The sequence below is a fragment of the Acipenser ruthenus genome, chromosome 33 (assembly GCF_902713425.1).
Source record: "Acipenser ruthenus chromosome 33, fAciRut3.2 maternal haplotype, whole genome shotgun sequence".
Classification (NCBI taxonomy): Eukaryota; Metazoa; Chordata; class Actinopteri; order Acipenseriformes; family Acipenseridae; genus Acipenser; species Acipenser ruthenus.
The window spans coordinates 7316664-7336031 of NC_081221.1; positions in this window are offsets into that span (position 1 = coordinate 7316664).

The following is a 19368-nucleotide window of genomic DNA, read 5'->3' on the forward strand; positions in this document are numbered from 1 at the left end:
GTTCACAGAATCCTTGCTATAATATAATACAAATATATGTGTATATATGAGAGATGTTTTTAATATGTAACACCAGCTCTATTTGATTATATTAAGGTGGGTCAAATATATATATATCCCTCCTAGCTGCATATTATTTTACCTTTTCAGTGTGTTGTCAATGGGTCAGTTTAACCTCATATACAAATGTGTGTTAACACAGTATTTGATAAAGAGTGTAGGGTGTAGAGTATATCATAAGCCTTTGAATAAGCATACAGTGGTCAGTTCAATTAGTTTCATTTAAATTTAAGCTGTAATGAACATGATAAGTATAATAGCCTTATTTAACTGTTCCATTCTCGGACTATGCTCTCTGAATATTTAAACTTAGGACTGCTCATACATTTACTTAATGTTATTATATTAGGTTTCTTATTTATTTAAATACGTTTGCTTTTTTACTATAATCAAACCTAGTTCAACTGCTTCTAGCATATCAACTGTGTTTCATAGATTCTACCATTCTGCCCTCACTGGACCAGAATGTTTTGAGACTCTGAGTCTAATTAAAAAATATGCTTTTGCCTGATAAGAGAGGTTTGGAACTTTCAGCAGGTCAGTCTGACCTTCAGTGCAATGATCTTCTTCTCACAGGCCTTACACAGATCTGCTAATAATATTTTCTAATGTTTGTATATTCTTTGAAACACATTACAGTCATTACAATATTTGTTGCAGTTTCACAAATGTTCAATTTGTTTCCCAAAGATCGGCTTGCTTCCAGTAGCTGTGACAGTGAGTCAGTTTCTGCTCACAAGTGTGGATGACAGTCTTTAAAAGTCTGATACCTGCAAAAACTTAAATCTTGTTAGCTGGGCTCCCATCTCTACATTCTCTTTCCCATCGTCAGTGGGCAAACACATTTTAACTGCATCTAGGTCTATCAAAGAACCGCACACCCTTGCAACCAAGGCCTTCCATGCAAAAGGAGCTAATGACTTATAGCTCAAAAGGGACGTGCTAGAACCGTCTGTGACAGTATGATAATGTGTTTGTTTACCATCAGTAGATCATCTTCAATGTATAGTGTGTCTCTGAGTAATCAGTAGGACTGGATCCTGTGATGTATCTGTTTCTTCCTTTCACGCCATCCACTGCTGTGCATTGTTATCAACATTTGCATGTCACTGTCCCTGCTCTTGGCTTGCTTCAGCTGGTGCAGTATGTCCTCACCAATTGCTTCATGTACCCCTATGGCATATATGACTTTCTCACTGCTGAGGTCTAGGTCTTCGTTGGCTGTGCTGTCATGTACTGCTCTGGACAGTGTATCTGCTAACAGCATGTCCTTTCCTGGGGTGTACACTATCTGTATATCATACTTTTGTATTTGCAGTAGCATTCTCTGTAGCCTCGCTGGTGCCTTCCCGATGGGTTTGCATATTATGGATTCTAAGGGTTTGTGGTCCGACTGGACTTTCACAGGAACCCCATACACATATTGGTGGAACTTCTTCAGCACACTATGCTAAGAGTTCCTTCTCAACTTGTGAATAGTTGTTATCTGCATTAGATAGTGATCTTGATGCATATGCTATGGGTCTGTATCCTTGCAGTAGACAGGCTCCCAGTCCATCCTTTGATGCATCTGGTGGTATCTCAATCAGCTCCCTTGGGTCATAGAACCTTAACACAGGTGCCTTGATATCACCAGCTTTAGCTTCTCCAATGCCACCTCTTGGAATTTATCTTGCCAGATGATATCTTTTCTAAGAAGTACTCTGGGAGGAGCTGTAAGAGCTGCTTCATTCGGAATGTACTGAGCCAAGTATGGCGTCATTCTTAACAATCTTTGTAAGGCTTTTTTGTCACTGGGAGCTGACGTGTGTGATCATCAGGTTTGACCCTACCTGCGGTTATGATGTGTCCCATGTACTTCAATTCACTCACCAGGTACTGGATCTTGTCCCAGTTGAATTTCACATTGAGCTGCATGGCTGTGTCCATCACTCATTTTAGAATGAGTCATGCTCCTCTTTTGTCACTGCTGCTATTATCATGTCATCTGCAATCACAAAAACTCCATCAATGACTTCAAAGTGCTCAGAATTAATCTGCTGGAACACCTCACTAGCTGATTTAACACCAAATGGTAGTCTGTGGAATTTATATCTGCGCCAGGGAGTATTGAATGTACACAGTTCAGGAGATTCATCATCTAGCTTGATCTGCCAGTACCCATCCTTCTCGTCTAGGATAGTAAATAGCTTCTTACTGGCAAGCTTACACTGTATGTCTTCAGGTGTGGGGATGGAAAAGTGCTGCCTCTTAATGACTTTATTTAAATCTTTTGGGTCCAAACAAATCCTGAGTGTGCCATTCTTTTTCTCAGTGATGACTAGACTGTTAACGTATCTCTTTGTCTGTCACAGCATATGGTATTTTTCTACACCCGTGTATAACTGGAGAGATGTTGGGGTCTGTGTAAATGTGGGGAAAACCAGGAAATTCACCCAGTCCCTCAAACACAGTGCTGTATTGAGTGAGAAGCTTTTCTTTAGTGCTTAGAGTGCTTTTAGACAGTGTGTCCACTTTTCTAATCAGGTCAAGATCTACGCATGCTTGTCTTCTCAGTTGCGCTGCTGTGGAGGTACTGGTGATAAAGAACAGAAAGCTAGTCTGCTTGTGTGGAGCCTGCACTATCAGGGTCACTTCTCCCTCTGGCTTGAGCTGCGCACCACTGTAGGTAAGCAAGACAGTGTTAGTGTGTTTTACATTCAGCTTGCCTGGGAACTGGAACTCTTTAATGTGTTCTCCACATGGCTGTTCTAACATGTGCTTCCTCCAGGTCTATTCAAACTCTGCCCCCACACAACTTGTGTACCACGTCACATATTAGTGCCGACGATACCAACATTAACCAGGGAGTTATGAACTGTACCATCTTTTAACTATCAGCTGTACAGCTCCATATACTAGTGTCCGCCATAAATTACATAGTTGATAAATATTAGAAATAATTATCATAACATGTTTTGCTTTGCTCTGTTTACCACTGTGACGGGGGACTGCCCCGTCTTTATGATCATGGTTGGGACTGGCAGGGAGGGGGTTAAAATTCCTCCCTGCCAGGAAAACATGTGAGAATGTGGCTGGAGCCCTAATTGAATAAGCAGCAATTATTGATTAATTGGGCTCCAGCCACAGGGAATAAAAGCCAGGGGAGAGGCCCTGGCTGGGGACAGTTGTAGAGAGAGTTCTGGAAAGAGAAGGAGTGTTTTGTTTGTGCTGTGTTTTCTGTTCCAGTGAAGGCAACGCCCAGCCTGGAAACTTTATTTTGTAAGTTTTGCTTTGTGTTTATTTTATGTTTAAAACCTTTTTGTTTGGCCCTTGTGCCGGTTTATTTTGTATTTTTGTTTATTAAAACTTTATTTTTGAACCTTAAAACTGTCTCTGAGTCTCAAACCTCGGTCAATCCTGTCACAGTTGGTGTCAGAAACGGGATAGCGCCACCTGGAGGCTCAGAGCAGTATTTTTTTTTTCTTTCTTTTTTGGGAGTTTTTTTTTTTTGGAAAATGGGGAAGAAGAGCAGACAGCGGCAAAGGCAGGAGATGCAGCAGCCGAAGAAATGTAGGCTGCTGCAACAACAGCCACCCCAGCTGGAGGACCCAGCCAGTCTTTTCCCCTGGTGCTCATGGTGCGGGATGCTGGACCATCGATGGAGATCCTGCCCAGAAGTGCTACCAGCGGACTGGTGTGGGCGCGGTGAAGTCTATGGCCACAACTGGGCAGGATGCCCCTACGCCCTGGCCCAGGAGGAGGCAGATGACGACGGGGAGTTGTTTTTAAAAAGTCTCGCGGCAGAGTTGTGCACTGGCTGTGGGGCATATGGGCACACAGTGGCCATCTGCCCCACGCAAACAGAGGGGAGAAGAAGGAGGCAGAGAGGAAGGAAGACATGGGAGGAAGAGGAGTGGTGCACCCAGTGCATGCAGTACGGGCATGAGGAGCACCCCTGCCCGGAGGTGTTACCGGACACAGACCTGGAGTGGGAGGAGCCCGAAGGTCCTGCGCCTGAGTGGGAGGAGCCCGAACGTCCTGCGCCTGAGTGGGAGGAGCCCGAACGTCCTGCGCCTGAGTGGGAGGAGCCCGAACGTCCTGTGCCTGAGTGGGAGGAGCCCGAACGTCCTGCGCCTGAGTGGGAGGAGCCCGAACGTCCTGCGCCCAAGAGGGGGGAGTCGGTGCGTCCAGAGCCCAAGAGGAGGGAGTCGGTGCGTCCAGAGCCCAAGAGGGGGGAGTCGGTGCGTCCAGAGCCCAAGAGGGGGGAGTCGGTGCGTCCAGAGCCCAAGAGGGGGAAGGCCCAACGTCCACGGTCCAGGTGTCCACCAGCAGAGGAAGAGTCCCTGCTGGTTTTGCCTCCATCACCGTCACCAACAGAAGGAGCATGCCTGCTGGTTCTCCTGCTGCGGCCGTCCCAAGAGCCAGAAAGGGAGGAGCCGCCGTCCCGAAAGCCAGAAGGGGAGGAGCCGCCGTCCCGAGAGCCAGAAGGGGAGGAGCCGCCGTCCCGAGAGCCAGAAGGGGAGGAGCCGCCGTCCCGAGAGCCAGAAGGGGAGGAGCCGCCGTCCTGAGAGCCAGAGAGGGGTGAGCCGTCGTCCCGAGAGCCAGAAGGGGAGGAGCTGTCGTCCCGAGAGCCAGAAGGGGAGGAGCTGTCGTCCCGAGAGCCAGAAGGGGAGGAGTCGCCTCCCCCGTCTCCGCCACCAGAGGGAGCCGGGCCGCCGTTCCCGTCTCCGCCTCCCGAGGGTCCGCTGCTGCTGCCGTCGCCTCCCGAGGGTCCGCTGCTGCTGCCGTCGCTTGGGGTCTTCGGGAATCCTGCTTCGCCTGGGGTTGCCAGGGATCCTGCTTCGCCTGGGGTCGCTACACTATGGCCGGAGCCCCACGGAGGGGAGTTGCTGGCCATGAAGAGGGGGAGGGAGGTCAGGAGACCAGCTCCCCCAGCGGCACTTTCGTGGCAAGATAGTGTGTGGCCGGAGCCCCGGAAGAGGGAGCTGCCGGCCACGAAGAATTGGGTGGTGCCGGACGTCCCACCATGGCCACCCCCATGGACACTGTGCTTCCCCCTCTTCCGGGACTGAGACTGAGGGGGGAGGTGGCCATTTAGGCCATGTTGTGCTTGGCACAAGGGGGGGGATATGTGACGGGGGACTGCCCCGTCTTTATGATCATGGTTGGGACTGGCAGGGAGGGGGTTAAAATTCCTCCCTGCCAGGAAAACATGTGAGAATGTGGCTGGAGCCCTAATTGAATAAGCAGCAATTATTGATTAATTGGGCTCCAGCCACAGGGAATAAAAGCCAGGGGAGAGGCCCTGGCTGGGGAGAGTTGTAGAGAGAGTTCTGGAAAGAGAAGGAGTGTTTTGTTTGTGCTGTGTTTTCTGTTCCAGTGAAGGCAACGCCCAGCCTGGAAACTTTATTTTGTAAGTTTTGCTTTGTGTTTATTTTATGTTTAAAACCTTTTTGTTTGGCCCTTGTGTCGGTTTATTTTGTATTTTTGTTTATTAAAACTTTATTTTTGAACCTTAAAACTGTCTCTGAGTCTCAAACCTCGGTCAATCCTGTCACAACCACCTTGTTAGAATTTGCGCTACAGTTTGTAAAGGTATAGGATGTCTGGGACAGTATCGATTAACATAAAAAGCAGGATTAACAAAGTAAAGTGTTTCTTCAGATTTGACAAACAAGTCATACTTATTATGCTTATTCTCAAACATGCCTTACTAACAGGTTACTGGACATTAATAAAGGATTTGCATGCCTTATACTGAAGTGAAGATTGTTCTTGGCCATATTAGATCCTACTAGCTGCTTGTATATGATTAATACCTTAGTAATAAAGTTGCAAAACAAAGTGGACCATGCATGGGTAACACTCTATCCCAGAGCTGGACTTTGTTTCCAATAAAGGGCTTATTAGGAGGATGTTGGTCACTGGTAAAGTTTTGCAGCCCCTATTCTGAAGTGAAGGTTTGATTTTCATTAATTAAGAGCTTATTAGAAGCATATAGGTCATTAATAAATGGTTTTGCTGCCCCTATTCTGAAGTGAATGTTTCATTATCATTAATTTAGAGCTTATTAGAAGCTATAGGTTATTAATAAAGACTTTCCCAGCCTCTATTCAGAAGTAAAGGCTTGTTTTACATTACTTAAGAACTTATTAGCAGCATATGTCATTAATACAGTTTTGATCTAACAAATATTGCACAAAGAAGCAATTATCACCAGGGCATCTTTAATCAGTTGTGTAACCTGTATACTGAAGTGAAGACTCCAAGCACTCCATGAAGCTCTTACTGACATTAATGAACCTGACAAAAAAAAAATTAAATAAGTTGAAGTAAAAAAGAAACCGACAAAATCCTTTTAATTAGGAATTTATTTGGATTTTTTTTTAAAAGAACTGTTAAAACTTGTAACAAATTGCTATATACTTATTTTCCCTGTAAAACATACAATCTTAAACTGGAAATATTTTTTTTCCAAAAAAGGTCAGATATATTCTGCATTCCTAAACAGATACAGCACTAACTGGTATAATGTATAATTTTCTAAGGTCATCACAAATCTAAGGTCATCAAAATCGAGGTTTTCTTAGCTGCTATGTGTAGGTGTAATTGTGTGGAAAAATAAACAAAGTCTAGGATTTATTGTTTCTCAGCAGAATACTTTTTATTCAATAGAAATCTTCATAGCTTACAATATTGTTGCGGGTCAACAGATTGAGTAGCTCCCTGCAGTATAGAATAAATACATAGAAGGATTACAAAAGTATTTCCCCTTTTTCTGTTCTTACAAGCTAGCATTAGTGAATACCCAGCCAATAAACACCTGCCAACCCAATAGCAAGTGTTCAAGCATGTATGTTAGAATAAGCATACCCTTTATATCAACAGTAAATATGCAGACAAAATATCTTAAGCTTATAAAAATACTTAATCATATCGATGGTCATGAGGGTCAGCTGCCAGCCCATGGCTGTCAATACCATTCATGTCACTAGTACCTATGCAGATAAAATATTGAAAATTGCTTAAGCGTAAAACCTGATACAAACCCTGCATAAACCCTACTGGCCTGGAGCCAACACAGGAATTCCTGTGTTCTGTGACTTGAAGCTCTTATTCCTTGCGCAACATCAAAAAGACTGAACAGCGAATCACTGCTACAAGGCCATGAATGTGTGTCGGTGATCACACTCAGTCTGCTTCAACAGAACCTCTTCATGGTGATTGCAGAATACTGCATTATTACCTACAATATGAATCTGCATTGTCTACAAAATAACCACAAAATCATGGACATGGTAGTTATTGATCTCCAGTTAGCAATATTTTTCAGTTGTTCTTGATCCATTGACTTTGAAATTGGTGTTATGCAACATTGCTTAATGGAGTTTGTATGATTCCTGTGATTAACTATGTACTGGATAAATTCATCACATGGGTGGAGCTGACACACGTCGCAACTGAGCCAATCCACGGGAAGGGGCTGGCGTGCGTCCAAAGTCGCCTTCCCCTTGTGGTTGGTGGTGCCTTGTCCAGACGCAGCACGTGCCCAGCCCTGCATCGCACCACAGCCTGGCCACCCAGCCCTTAAGCCAATCCTTATCCCGAAATGACTTCCTATACCTACATTGTTCTAACATGCCAGAGGTGGTTCACCTTGGAGACCTTCTGCAGATATGGGTACATCCTGCAGCACCAGTTCTGCTCACCAAAAGTGGTCCACTAGGCGCTTGCATTCCAAGCCAGCAATCAGGCTTCTTAACCATTTCAATTTTAAGAATAAGTTGAGATTGTTTCACCCCAATACCTCTAATCATTCGCTTCACCAGATAAAACTGCCTCCCCGGCATCGATCAAGGGCCCAAGTCCTTCTGATCGAGGCTGAGCCTGTAGCGCCAAGTTGATAGCCGAGGTCAGAGAGAGAGAGGAGAGGAGTATAGCATGATCGACAGTGTTGTGGTAGATATTTACAACTTAATATTGATCATCTAGGGTAAATTAAGTAAACCACATTTGTTAGTATATATCCTTTTTTATGTTCACGTATACAGCTAATTTAATATTTTAAACAATATTCCCCATTGACTTTATTTCTAAGTGCTTAACACTAGAACCGCTGGGTTTATGCTACTACCTAGAACCGCCAGCAGTAGTCATTTTGATGGGTACATTTTAAACAGCTTTGATATGAAAATGAAACAAACTATCAGATTCAACATTTGCATAGCAGAAACACCATATTTAAATGAAAAAATAAACATAAAAGGCTTTTTTTTTTAAATTAGCACATATAATGCATGATGTAAAAAAATGAAATAAATATTTCAAAAGAAGATATTCTGTAAACAGGTGTAAACTGCTATATGTACATTCAAAATTGTAAAAAACGAAGTAATTATTTACAAAAATAACATAAAAGGCTTTTTTCACATTAGCCTACTGCATAGCATGACTTCAAAAAATGAAAAACTATAATAAAATAAACATTTCAAAAGAAAAGACTGTGTAACCAGCTGTAAACTGGTTATATGTAGGCCTACATACACAATTGTAAAATCTAAATAAATGTTAGCTTGCGAGGTTCGGGGGGCGTAGAGCTGGGGGGGCCGCTAATCTCTAATCTTTCAATTTTCTAATCTCCCGTTAATTAGTATCTATTTACTATTTAAGACCTGATCACTTGCACCTTTTCTGTCTAGTGTTTCGTTTTTGTAGCAAACGCTTAGACGCCGTCGTTTCGTGCTTCATCGCTAATATCTAAACTTCGTTGCCTCGCTCACGCAGGTCGTTTCTCTGCACATCGCTGCCAAGATATTATCAATCATTTTCTTACCTGCTCAGGTGATCTTTCTTTTCATTCAGCTTCTCTTTTCGGCTCCAAGAGCTCCAACGTTACTCTTTCCTGTTCCATCCAGTCTCCACCTCGGCATCATAGCCGTCCAAAGCGCAGCTTCAATACTCAACTTGTCTGCAACCTTATCAGAAAGTCTGGTCCTCCGTTAAACTTTCAAGCTCCTTCGACATGACATCGACATTCCCGTTGTCTGCGATTGCCTTACCTTAGCTCTATTTAATTCTACTACGAAGTTTTGTCGGCGGAATCTTTCTTTACTCCTCGCCTGCAATCAGACGCCCCTCCCCCCGCTCCCACAGAGCCAGCACAATTACTGTTCCATCAGAAGATCCTGCCCTGGACCTCCATCAGCTACGTTCAACCTTTTAAAGACGTATCCAGCCCATTCTAAACTCCATTTTTAACCAATGGCGGCTCGTGACTTGACTGGTCACAACATTCTCCAACGACACTATTGTACTGTAACTTTTCCACCGGCGCCTCACAGACTATGGTTACCACGGCAACGCCCTTATTGAGGCAGCTTCATCAGGCTCTGCGTGCTCTGCGCCTCAGCACTGCATTCTTCCGGCTTCCTGTTGCTGCGCTTTCACAACTGTCGGAGACGAATTCAACGCGCCGAACCATGACATCTAAATACTGTGTTAACTTATTTATATTCATGACTATCTGTCCTAAACATGTCTAGAATATTTATTATTCAAATCTAAAGGAATAAGCAAATGTTGTTCTACATAGACAAGGATTTTAATCTTAATAACTTCATAGATTCTACCCTGATTCACTCAAGTCAATGATGTAATTCCAATCATAACCTCTGGATGGCAGTATAATACCACAAGCTCTCTCTCTATACATTAAACCATTTTGGTTTCGCTGCAAAGCTCGGACACTACAGCTTTTCTATCTATTCCCGCAGTTCTCACTCGGATGGATTCTCGGGAGTTCCCCCTCCTGCCTCATCCCCTGTCTATCTATATCAAATGACATTCTTCAATTTCAACTCTTACCCCTCCCCCCGCCCCTTTGAGGCGGACTGCTCCCGACCAAATCAATAGATTTTTCAACAGCCTCAGAGCAGCTGATTCTTCCTCCTCTTAGGTTCTACAGCGGCCTCAGCTCTATGTATTCTCCATCTCTGGCTTCATCTAAATCACTTTAACTGTCCAATATCCACCGCATTCAGCAGATGTCTGTGCTCTACAGCAGATCATCACACTACCGATGGCAATCCACCATTCACTATTACTAGGATAGGGCAGCAGTGTGGAGTAGTGGTTAGGGCTCTGGACTCTTGACCGGAGGGTTGTGGGTTCAATCCCCAGTGGGGGACACTGCTGTTGTACCCTTGAGCAAGGTACTTTACCTAGATTGCTCCAGTAAAAAAAAAAAAACCCAACTGTATAAATGGGTAAATGTAAAATAATGTGATATCTGTATAATGTGAAATAATGTATAATGTGATATCTTGTAACAATTGTAAGTCGCCCTGGATAAGGGCGTCTGCTAAGAAATAAATAATAATAATAATAATAATATTACAGATCCCTGCTTCAGCAGATATCTGCGTTCTGCAGCAGACCACCTCGCTCTACCAATGGCAGTCCACCATTCACAATAACAGATCACTGCTTCAGCAGATCTCTCTCTCTCTCACAGCAGACCACCGCTCATTATTGACAGCACTTCTTTGTTTACTTCCTCAGATCTCTGCACCGTTCAGCAGATCCCGTCCTCTACTGTTAATTGCTCCTCACTGCAGCAGATCTCTGCTCCCTCTTCAGATCTACTCACTATTGCAAGTTGCTTTAGTTCAGTCTAAATCTGTACCTGCACTACTCCAGATCTTCCAACGCTTCCGCTTTCCTCCAATACGCAGATCGTGGAAGCATTCCGCAGTCAAGGCTAATGCTAATCCCCATCTAATCAAAAATACGAGGTGCTTGTCTTTCTCAGAAATCTATTCATATGTCCACACATCCTCTCAAATATTACAGCATTAATACATGGTGAGAGACACGGTGAGACTGGAAATCTGTCTTGTTTATGAGTTAAGGAGTTCCACTACTAGGAGAATAACTGGAGTTGTGAAACCCAGTCTCTCAATGTGAGTTCACCTTTTCCATTTCAAGCAGACATGATAGTAGCAGACCGCAGATCGATCCCGTATTAACTGACACATAGGATAGTCAACATCTCATCTCTGCCCTCCATTCCAGTAAATGGAGCACAAAGCGTGCTGAGCTTCCCCAGCAGTCGATTTACACATGTTCGTTCAGTTCCAGCTGCTACCTCAACTGTCAGTTCCAGCTCCCCTTCGGCCTCCACTTTTAGTATTCAAGTTCCGTCGACCTGTCCCGTCTGCTGCGTGCCCCCCCCCCCCCCCCCCGATTCACCAGCTGTCATTTGACTGAATCATACTCTCAGTAACCTCCTTCAATCTGCTCAGCATTTCATATCTGCAGCTCTCTCCCTCCTTCGACAGCTTCATATTGTACAGCTTGGTCAGTGTTTTAACGTTCTGTGTGCCAGAATCGGATTTATCCTATTCCTTCAAATCAAACCAGATCATGGCTTTCATCGTCCAGCTAGGGATTTTTTCTTCCCACCATTCTCTCCATACCAGTAGTTTGTCTGACTCTTTGCGGAATCTTCAAAGTTCCCCCCCCCCCCTGCTGCACCTTCCCGCCTGCCCATATCAACAGACATTCTCCATTCACTCATCTCTACTCTTTGGAAGGTTTGCTTGTCCCCTTACGAAGATCTCCTCATGGAGACCATCTGCCTAACAGCTGATTCTTAAGAGCCTTCCCTTCTGCCTCACCTTCCCGCTGTCCGCATCAATGACCATTCTCAGTTTGCTCATTCTTGCTCTTATTGTATTACTTGTATTGTAACGCTTGAAATGTTTTTGCTTACGATTGTAAGTCGCCCTGGATAAGGGCGTCTGCTAAGAAATAAATAATAATAATAATAATAATTCTACTCTTCTGAAACGCCACTTCTCCCCATACAAGGATCTACCTACGGAGATCATCTGCATCTGAGCCCTCTTTGGTCTCCTTAGGAGCTCAGAATCCACAGTTCTAATTTACTTCATTCAGTCGTGTACCTCCAGACGGATCCATTTCAGCGCGGTCAGTTAATTCAGCTGTCAAGCAGATTCCCCTATCTGCCCCTTATTTTCAACGTCAAGGTATCTCATCTGCTTCTCGGAATTCACAGTTCCTTCAGCTTTAAGCTTCCATGCAGCGACGAAGATCTCCTAATCAGCCCACCTCTCCACCCTCCTTTCTAGAGCAGGCCTCCCTCCTCAGCTGTATTCTCCCCATTCATTTCGCATAGGTGCAGCTACCTCCGCTGCAAGATCCAGCATCAGCCACAGTCTGATCAAGACCATGGGCCGCTGGTCCTCTTCCGCAGTAGATTATTACGTTCATTCATCTCCTCCGATATAGTTGCAGCCCATTTTAAAATCGCTAGCATGCCCGGAGTGGGGGCTACCTGTTCGCCGGGGCCACCAGAGGTTTTCCCCTAATCTGCCACAAGGGGTTTTTTCCTCTCCACTGAGCGGCAAGTATACACATAGTCACATCCCACTAACAAATTTACTAATCTCCCTCTGTTCGTCCTTCTGGTCTTTTGTTTATGTTATGCGTTGGCATGTGCTGTCTTGTTTGTCTCATGGTGTGGGAGTTTTCGTGAGGTGCCGGGGGTCCATCCTTTGGGGGGCAAGTGAGGCTCACTTCCCCGACCTCAGGGCTAGGCAGCCGCCTCCCTTACCTTCAGGGGTTCTCACCGCGTGAGTCAGAGCGGACCCCCGGCCAAACTCTGTCCTGTCGCAGCTCCTGCGCTCATCTCACTCGAGGCTCTCTTCTATTCTGCCTCTCTTCAGGACGTGGTCACTCGTGCCGAGTCCTATACTAACCTCAATGCTTTGTCCTTATTTTCAGGTCCCAGGCAGCGTGATGTCTCGGCCAATCAGGGGTTCTACAAGCGCCCCTTACAGAAGCCTCAGATGCTGGGTACCTCTCTCATCTCCTCCTTCGGTTGCCGGGTCCTCCGCCCCTGGGATGTCGACAGCGTCGGCCCCAGTCGGTGACCTCTTTTCTATCCTTTCCGGTTGCCGGGTCCTCCGCCCCTGGGATGTCGACAGCATCGGCCCCAGTCGGTGACCACATTCTGTCCTACTAACTGCTCCTTGCTGCTTCTTCTGCCTTATCTTTCCCCCCCAGCTCACGCCCAGTGAATTATTTATAAAAAATAACATAAAAAAGAAAATAGCCCCCAATTAGCACAATCCACACAGATGTAACGCTTATCAACTTGTCGTGTGCATTTACCACATACTGCTCTTTCACACTGGGCACAGATATCAGAAGTTTTATTTTTATTGCATTTAGTTACCTGGCATTGTTTTCTGTTGCGCGTGTCACTTGATGCGCACTGTATCCAGGTTGAGCTGCGTTTCCCTGCCGCTTTGCAGTTTTCTGATCGAAATGTTTCTACCAAAGCTCCATAGCTAGCATCAAAGAGATCTCTCCTACTGATATTTTCCCCGGTGCATTCATTGTACAAAACAAAGGAACTGATGGCTGCCATGTCCAATACATTGTAAGATACAGCACCTGGACACCGGTGATTGCTTTCACTGAGTACTACGTTTTGTGCGGATGGTGGAAACTCTCTTCTCGCTTTGTTTACTTTTCCACCTAGGCTGTTTTTTTTCTTCAACTGTTTTGCTAATTACAGTGAAATAAAAAAAAAATGTTATTGGTAACATTCATCCCTTTTTCTAAGCACGGTTACATCAGCCTAAGTACCACATCAGTCTGACCAGCTGAGCGAGTTTGATCTTTGCACAGGTAGGGTTAGGGTTTGCTGGACACAATACATTTGTCGGAAACAGCTGCTTGTCCACGTAATGTTTTATGTTTAGCTTGAAGCAGGCAATGCTGTTTTCAATGAAGTCATTCCAAATTTCTGATGCCAAGGCAAATATATCTGTAGTTGCTCTCAAATCAAAATGCAAAAATCTCAAGATTTCTCGAAAAAAAAATTGTAATAGTAATATTATAAGACAGCAGACTATATATGCTCATGTACACAGCCAGATGGCAGTTCTCCAAGGAATTGATAGATTACAATAGATATTTGGATAACACATATCTAGATTTCAAGAACAATATTCTATTCGAATACATACTGCTGCAAACTCAGCGGAGGTAGAGATAACAAACTGGCTTGTATACATATAAAAATAGCTTATTGTAGGTTATATTAACAATAAAAGCATGTATTGTAACAAGCCATCAAAATCACTACTTCTGGCGGTTCTAGGTAGAAGTGCTCATAACTTTTTTATTTTTGCGAATCTTACTTTCAAACGCCGTCAGAGTATTTAATGCATGTATTTAGGAAAGGTAAAGAACAGACGACCAGTGATCTTTAACACACGCAGATAATTCAAATTTTAAAAGTGTAAATCTCCTAAATGACTACCGTGGCGGTTCTAGTGTTAATTAAAGTTCAAAAATGAAATCAGACAACCGAGTTTAAAAGTAAATTTGCTTTTGTTTATTTGAATGTTATAAAATTAGGTATGTTAAAAGTATTAGCATAGGATTTCTAATAACTAATTTTGTAATTAGTTAAATGTGTTCAGAAAATTGTTAACCATATATTTTATCAAAATTCTAAATGTATGAATTAATGAATTAATATATTCTATCAGATTAAGAATTCAAGATATGTTCAAGATGGATTAATTTCACATATTATTATGCACCATAGTTACCAGATTTGGTTTCAGTAGAAAGTTGGAATACATAAGAACATAGGAAACATACGAAAGTTTACAAATGAGAGGAGGCCATTCGGCCCATCTTGCTCGTTTGGTTGTTAGTAGTTTATTGATCCCAGAATCTCATCAAGCAGCTTCTTGAAGGATCCCAGGGTGTCAGCTTCAACAACATTACTGGGGAGTTGGTTCCAGACCCTCACAATTCTCTGTGTAAAAAAGTGCCTCCTATTTTCTGTTCTGAATGCCCCTTTATCTAATCTCCATTTATGACCCCTGGTCCTTGTTTCATTTTTCATGTCGAAAAAGTCTCTTGGGTCAACATTGTCTATACCTTTTAGAATTTTGAATGCTTGAATCAGTTCGCCGCGTAGTCTTCTTTGTTCAAGACTGAATAGATTCAGTTCTTTTAGCCTGTCTGCATACGACATGCCTTTTAAACCCGGGATAATTCTGGTTGCTCTTCTTTGCACTCTTTCTAGAGCAGCTATATCCTTTTTGTAACTAGGTGACCAGAACTGAACACAATATTCTAGGTGAGGTCTTACTAATGCATTGTAAAGTTTTAACATTACTTCCCTTGATTTAAATTCAACACTTCTCACAATATACCCGAGCATCTTGTTGGCCTTTTTTATAGCTTCCCCACATTGTCTAGATGAAGACATTTCTGAGTCAACATAAACTCCTAGGTCTTTTCATAGTTCCCTTCTTCAATTTCAGTATCTCCCATATGATATTTATAATGCACATTTTTATTGCCTGCATGCAATAATTTATACCTTTCTCTATTAAATGTCATTTGCCATGTGTCTGCCCAGTTCTGAATGCTGTCTAGATCATTTTGAATGACCTTTGCTGCTGCAACAGTGTTTGCCACTCCTCCTATTTTTGTGTCGTCTGCAAATTTAACAAGTTTGCTTACTATACCAGAATCTAAATCATTAATGTAGATTAGGAATAGCAGAGGACCTAATACTGATCCCTGTGGTACACCACTGGTTACCTCGCTCCATTTTGAGGTTTCCCCTCAATCAGTACTTTCTGTTTTCTACATGTTAACCACTCTCTAATCCATGTGCATGCATTTCCTTGAATCCCTACTGCGTTCAGTTTGAGAATTAATCTTTTATGCGGGACTTTGTCAAAAGCTTTCTGGAAATCTAAATAAACCATGTTGTATGCTTTGCAATTATCCATTGTCAATATTGCATCCTCAAAAAAGTCAAGCAGGTTAGTTAGACACGATCTCCCTTTCCTGAAACCATGCTGACTGTCTCCCAGGAAATTGTTACCATATATGTAATTTTCCATTTTAGATCTTATAGTTTCCATAAGTGTACATATAATAGGAGGCTTATTGGTCTGTAGAAGTCAGGCTTATTGGTTTGTAGTTACCTAACGCAATTTGTCAAGGCACCAACTAGAGGGGAGGCATGCCTTGATTTAGTATTTTCAAATAACAGACAGAATAACTAAAACAGAGGTCAGATAACCATTGTGGTCTGAGTTTCCCAATGGTCAGATAACCATTGTGGTCTGAGTCTGAGTTTCCCAATGGTTCTCTGACCTCTGTTTTATTCCCCTCCCCTCTAGTCGGTGCCTTGACAAATTATGTTAGGAAGCAGTCATTTGTCATTTCCACCATGCCTGTAGTGCTCCTCACCGGGTTTTCCCATTTTATAAGGGGGAAGTTGAAATACTGTCTTGAAATACAGTACAGGTGTCAAGTCCTCATGGTGAAGAAGATGTTGAAACGTTCCAAAATTATTTTTCCAAAGATTGCAAAAATTGTTTTTCTTTCCTTGTGATCCCTCAAAGAAAAGCACCTCCCGGCAGGGGCATCCCAGAAGCCTGCAGGGTTAAGAAGGACAAAGCTATTTTTCCTAACAGGCTGAGCGGTGCAGAAGATGACAATGAGAATTAGAATGGAGGAGAGGGAGGCAGCCCAAGCAGAAAGGAGGGCGATTTCCGTGGAATTTGCAGGATGGAACCAGAGCGAAGAGGGTCAAGCAGAGAGTGCTCAGTGAGGAAGGATGCCAGCTGGCAGTGGACAGCTTACTCACAAGTTTTCGAGGAATGGGAGGAGAGAGACAGGGTGATAGTTCTGGTCGGAGGAAGGGTCAAGAGAAGATTTCTTAAGCATGGGGGTGGCACAAGCAGTTTTGAAGAGTGGGGGGAAGTCACAGAGCAGTGAGGGGTGGGATAAAAGGAAGAAGAGCAGGGGCAATGGATTGGAAGAAGCGAGTAAGAAGGGGATCCAGGGTGCAAGTAGTTGGCCTGGAGTAAGGAGCAATGGTCAGAGTCAGAGGTGAGAAAGATGAGAATGTGGGAAAGGGCAGGATGTGTTCACGTGGGGAGGGGGAGGAGAAGGTATGGAGAATGCTGTCTACTTTGGAGCAGAAGGAGGCAAAGTCATTAGGTGTGTAGGTCGTATTGGCTTATTTTAACAATACTGACAGATTAGTATTCTGGGTAATTACTTTAAGACTGCAAATTCGGAGACACATTGACCCCATTCACACTTGTGATTTAAGGCAGCTCAGGGCTGCCTCAGGGCGACCATATGTGAATGCCTAGAATATTGTGTTCAGTCTGGTCACCTCGTTACTAAAAGGATATTGCTGCTCTAGAAAGAGTGCAAAGAAGAGCAACCAGAATTATCCCGGGTTTTAAAAGGCATGTCATATGCAGACAGGCTAAAAGATTTGAATCTATTCAGTCTTGAACCAAGAAGACTATGCGGTGATCTGATTCAAGCATTCAAAATCCTAAAAGGTATAGACAATGTCGACCCAGGGGACTTCGTTGACCTGAAAAAAAGAAACAAGGACCAGGGGTGACAAATGGAGATTAGATAAAGGGGCATTCAGAACAGAAAAGAGGCACTTTTTTACACAGAGAATTGTGAGGGTCTGGAACCAACTCCCCAGTAATGTTGTTGAAGCCGACACCCTGGAATCCTTCAAGAAGCTGCTTGATGAGATTCTGGGATCAATAAGCTACTAACAGCCTGTGGCAATGTGCCCCACCCTTGTGTGCATTTCTGTGTTGTATGTTACGTGTGCTGTGTTGATGTTGGTATATAGGCATTGGTACACGGGATATAAACGGGTCTGTGTTTCACGTGTGTTTAAAAATGTGTAATTGTATTTAAGCACGAGGATTGCACATCACTTCACGTGCATTTAAAGTATTTAATATGTGAGCACAAGGTTGAACATAATTAATTCACGTGCTGGGATTCAAGTGAATAATTAATTAGTAATTGAATCCCAGCACAACAGTATATATAGATGCACGTTTTACTCACTCGGGGTTGTGTGTTCGGTGAGTGGAGAACGGGTGTGGAGAAGGAGGTAAAATAAACGATAACAAAAAGAATAATAATAATAACTGTTTGACTCACCGTGTTTATTTGTCTGTCCGTCCACCATTTGTTTAAGCGTTAGTCCGTTTTGTTTGTCTATTTATTTTGGCGTAAAGTGCCGTGTCCTGTCTTCTGTTTGTTTAAACCTTTTATTTATAATAAACCGCGCAACAGCGCTTTCATCATTTCACCTCATCTGTCCTGTGTCTGTGTATTCATTTCCTGGCTCTGACGTCACCACTCAGCCAGCCGTGTGACACAACCAAACGAGCAAGATGGGCTGAATGGCCTCCTCTCGTTTTTAAACTTTCTTATGTTCTTATGTTCTTATGTTCTTATGTTCTTATGTTCTTAATCGACAAAGAAATGCATAGCCGTCAAAACCAAATTAACCAAAAGCAAGCTTTTGTGCGCCTCTCTTCCTGTGTATGTGGGCACGTCCGTCCATATGCAGTTTTTTGTAAAATGTCCCAAACAAACGGTGACCTCGCGAGGGTCCTACGCTGTAGCCTAATTTGTGTCTAGGTTAATCCGGCCCTGTGAGCACGTGTAGTGACTGGAAAAAGATAGCTCTGCACATGCGCACATGAACAGGGGACGCTGAATACTATGAAGAACAGAATTCAATATTACACCTGCATTAAAGATAGCTCTGCACATGCGCACATGAACAGGGGACGCTGAATACTATGAAGAACAGAATTCGATATTACACCTGCATTAAAGATAGCTCTGCACATGCGCACATGAACAGGGGACGCTGAATACTATGAAGAACAGAATTCGATATTACACCTGCATTAAAGATAGCTCTGCACATGCGCACATGAACAGGGGACGCTGAATACTATGAAGAACAGAATTCGATATTACACCTGCATTAAAGATAGCTCTGCACATGCGCACATGAACAGGGGACGCTGAATACTATGAAGAACAGAATTCGATATTACACCTGCATTAAAGATAGCTCTGCACATGCGCACATGAACAGGGGACGCTGAATACTATGAAGAACAGAATTCGATATTACACCTGCATTAAAGTCCCGGTACAGAGTACTGGCAGAATTTCAGCTTCACAAAAACTTCTAAAATGTATCAGTGATAACAGACTGAAACTTACACTGACTTCCTGACGAAAATCACCCCATGCTGTGTCCACTAGGTAATGATGCTTAATGCATCCATCTAGCAAGAGCCCAGGGAAGTACATACCAGCCCTGTGTACAGATTAAACAGATTAAACCAGTTAGTAGTTTGTCACTCATTGTTGACATTGGCATTGCTTCTTTACCTGCTC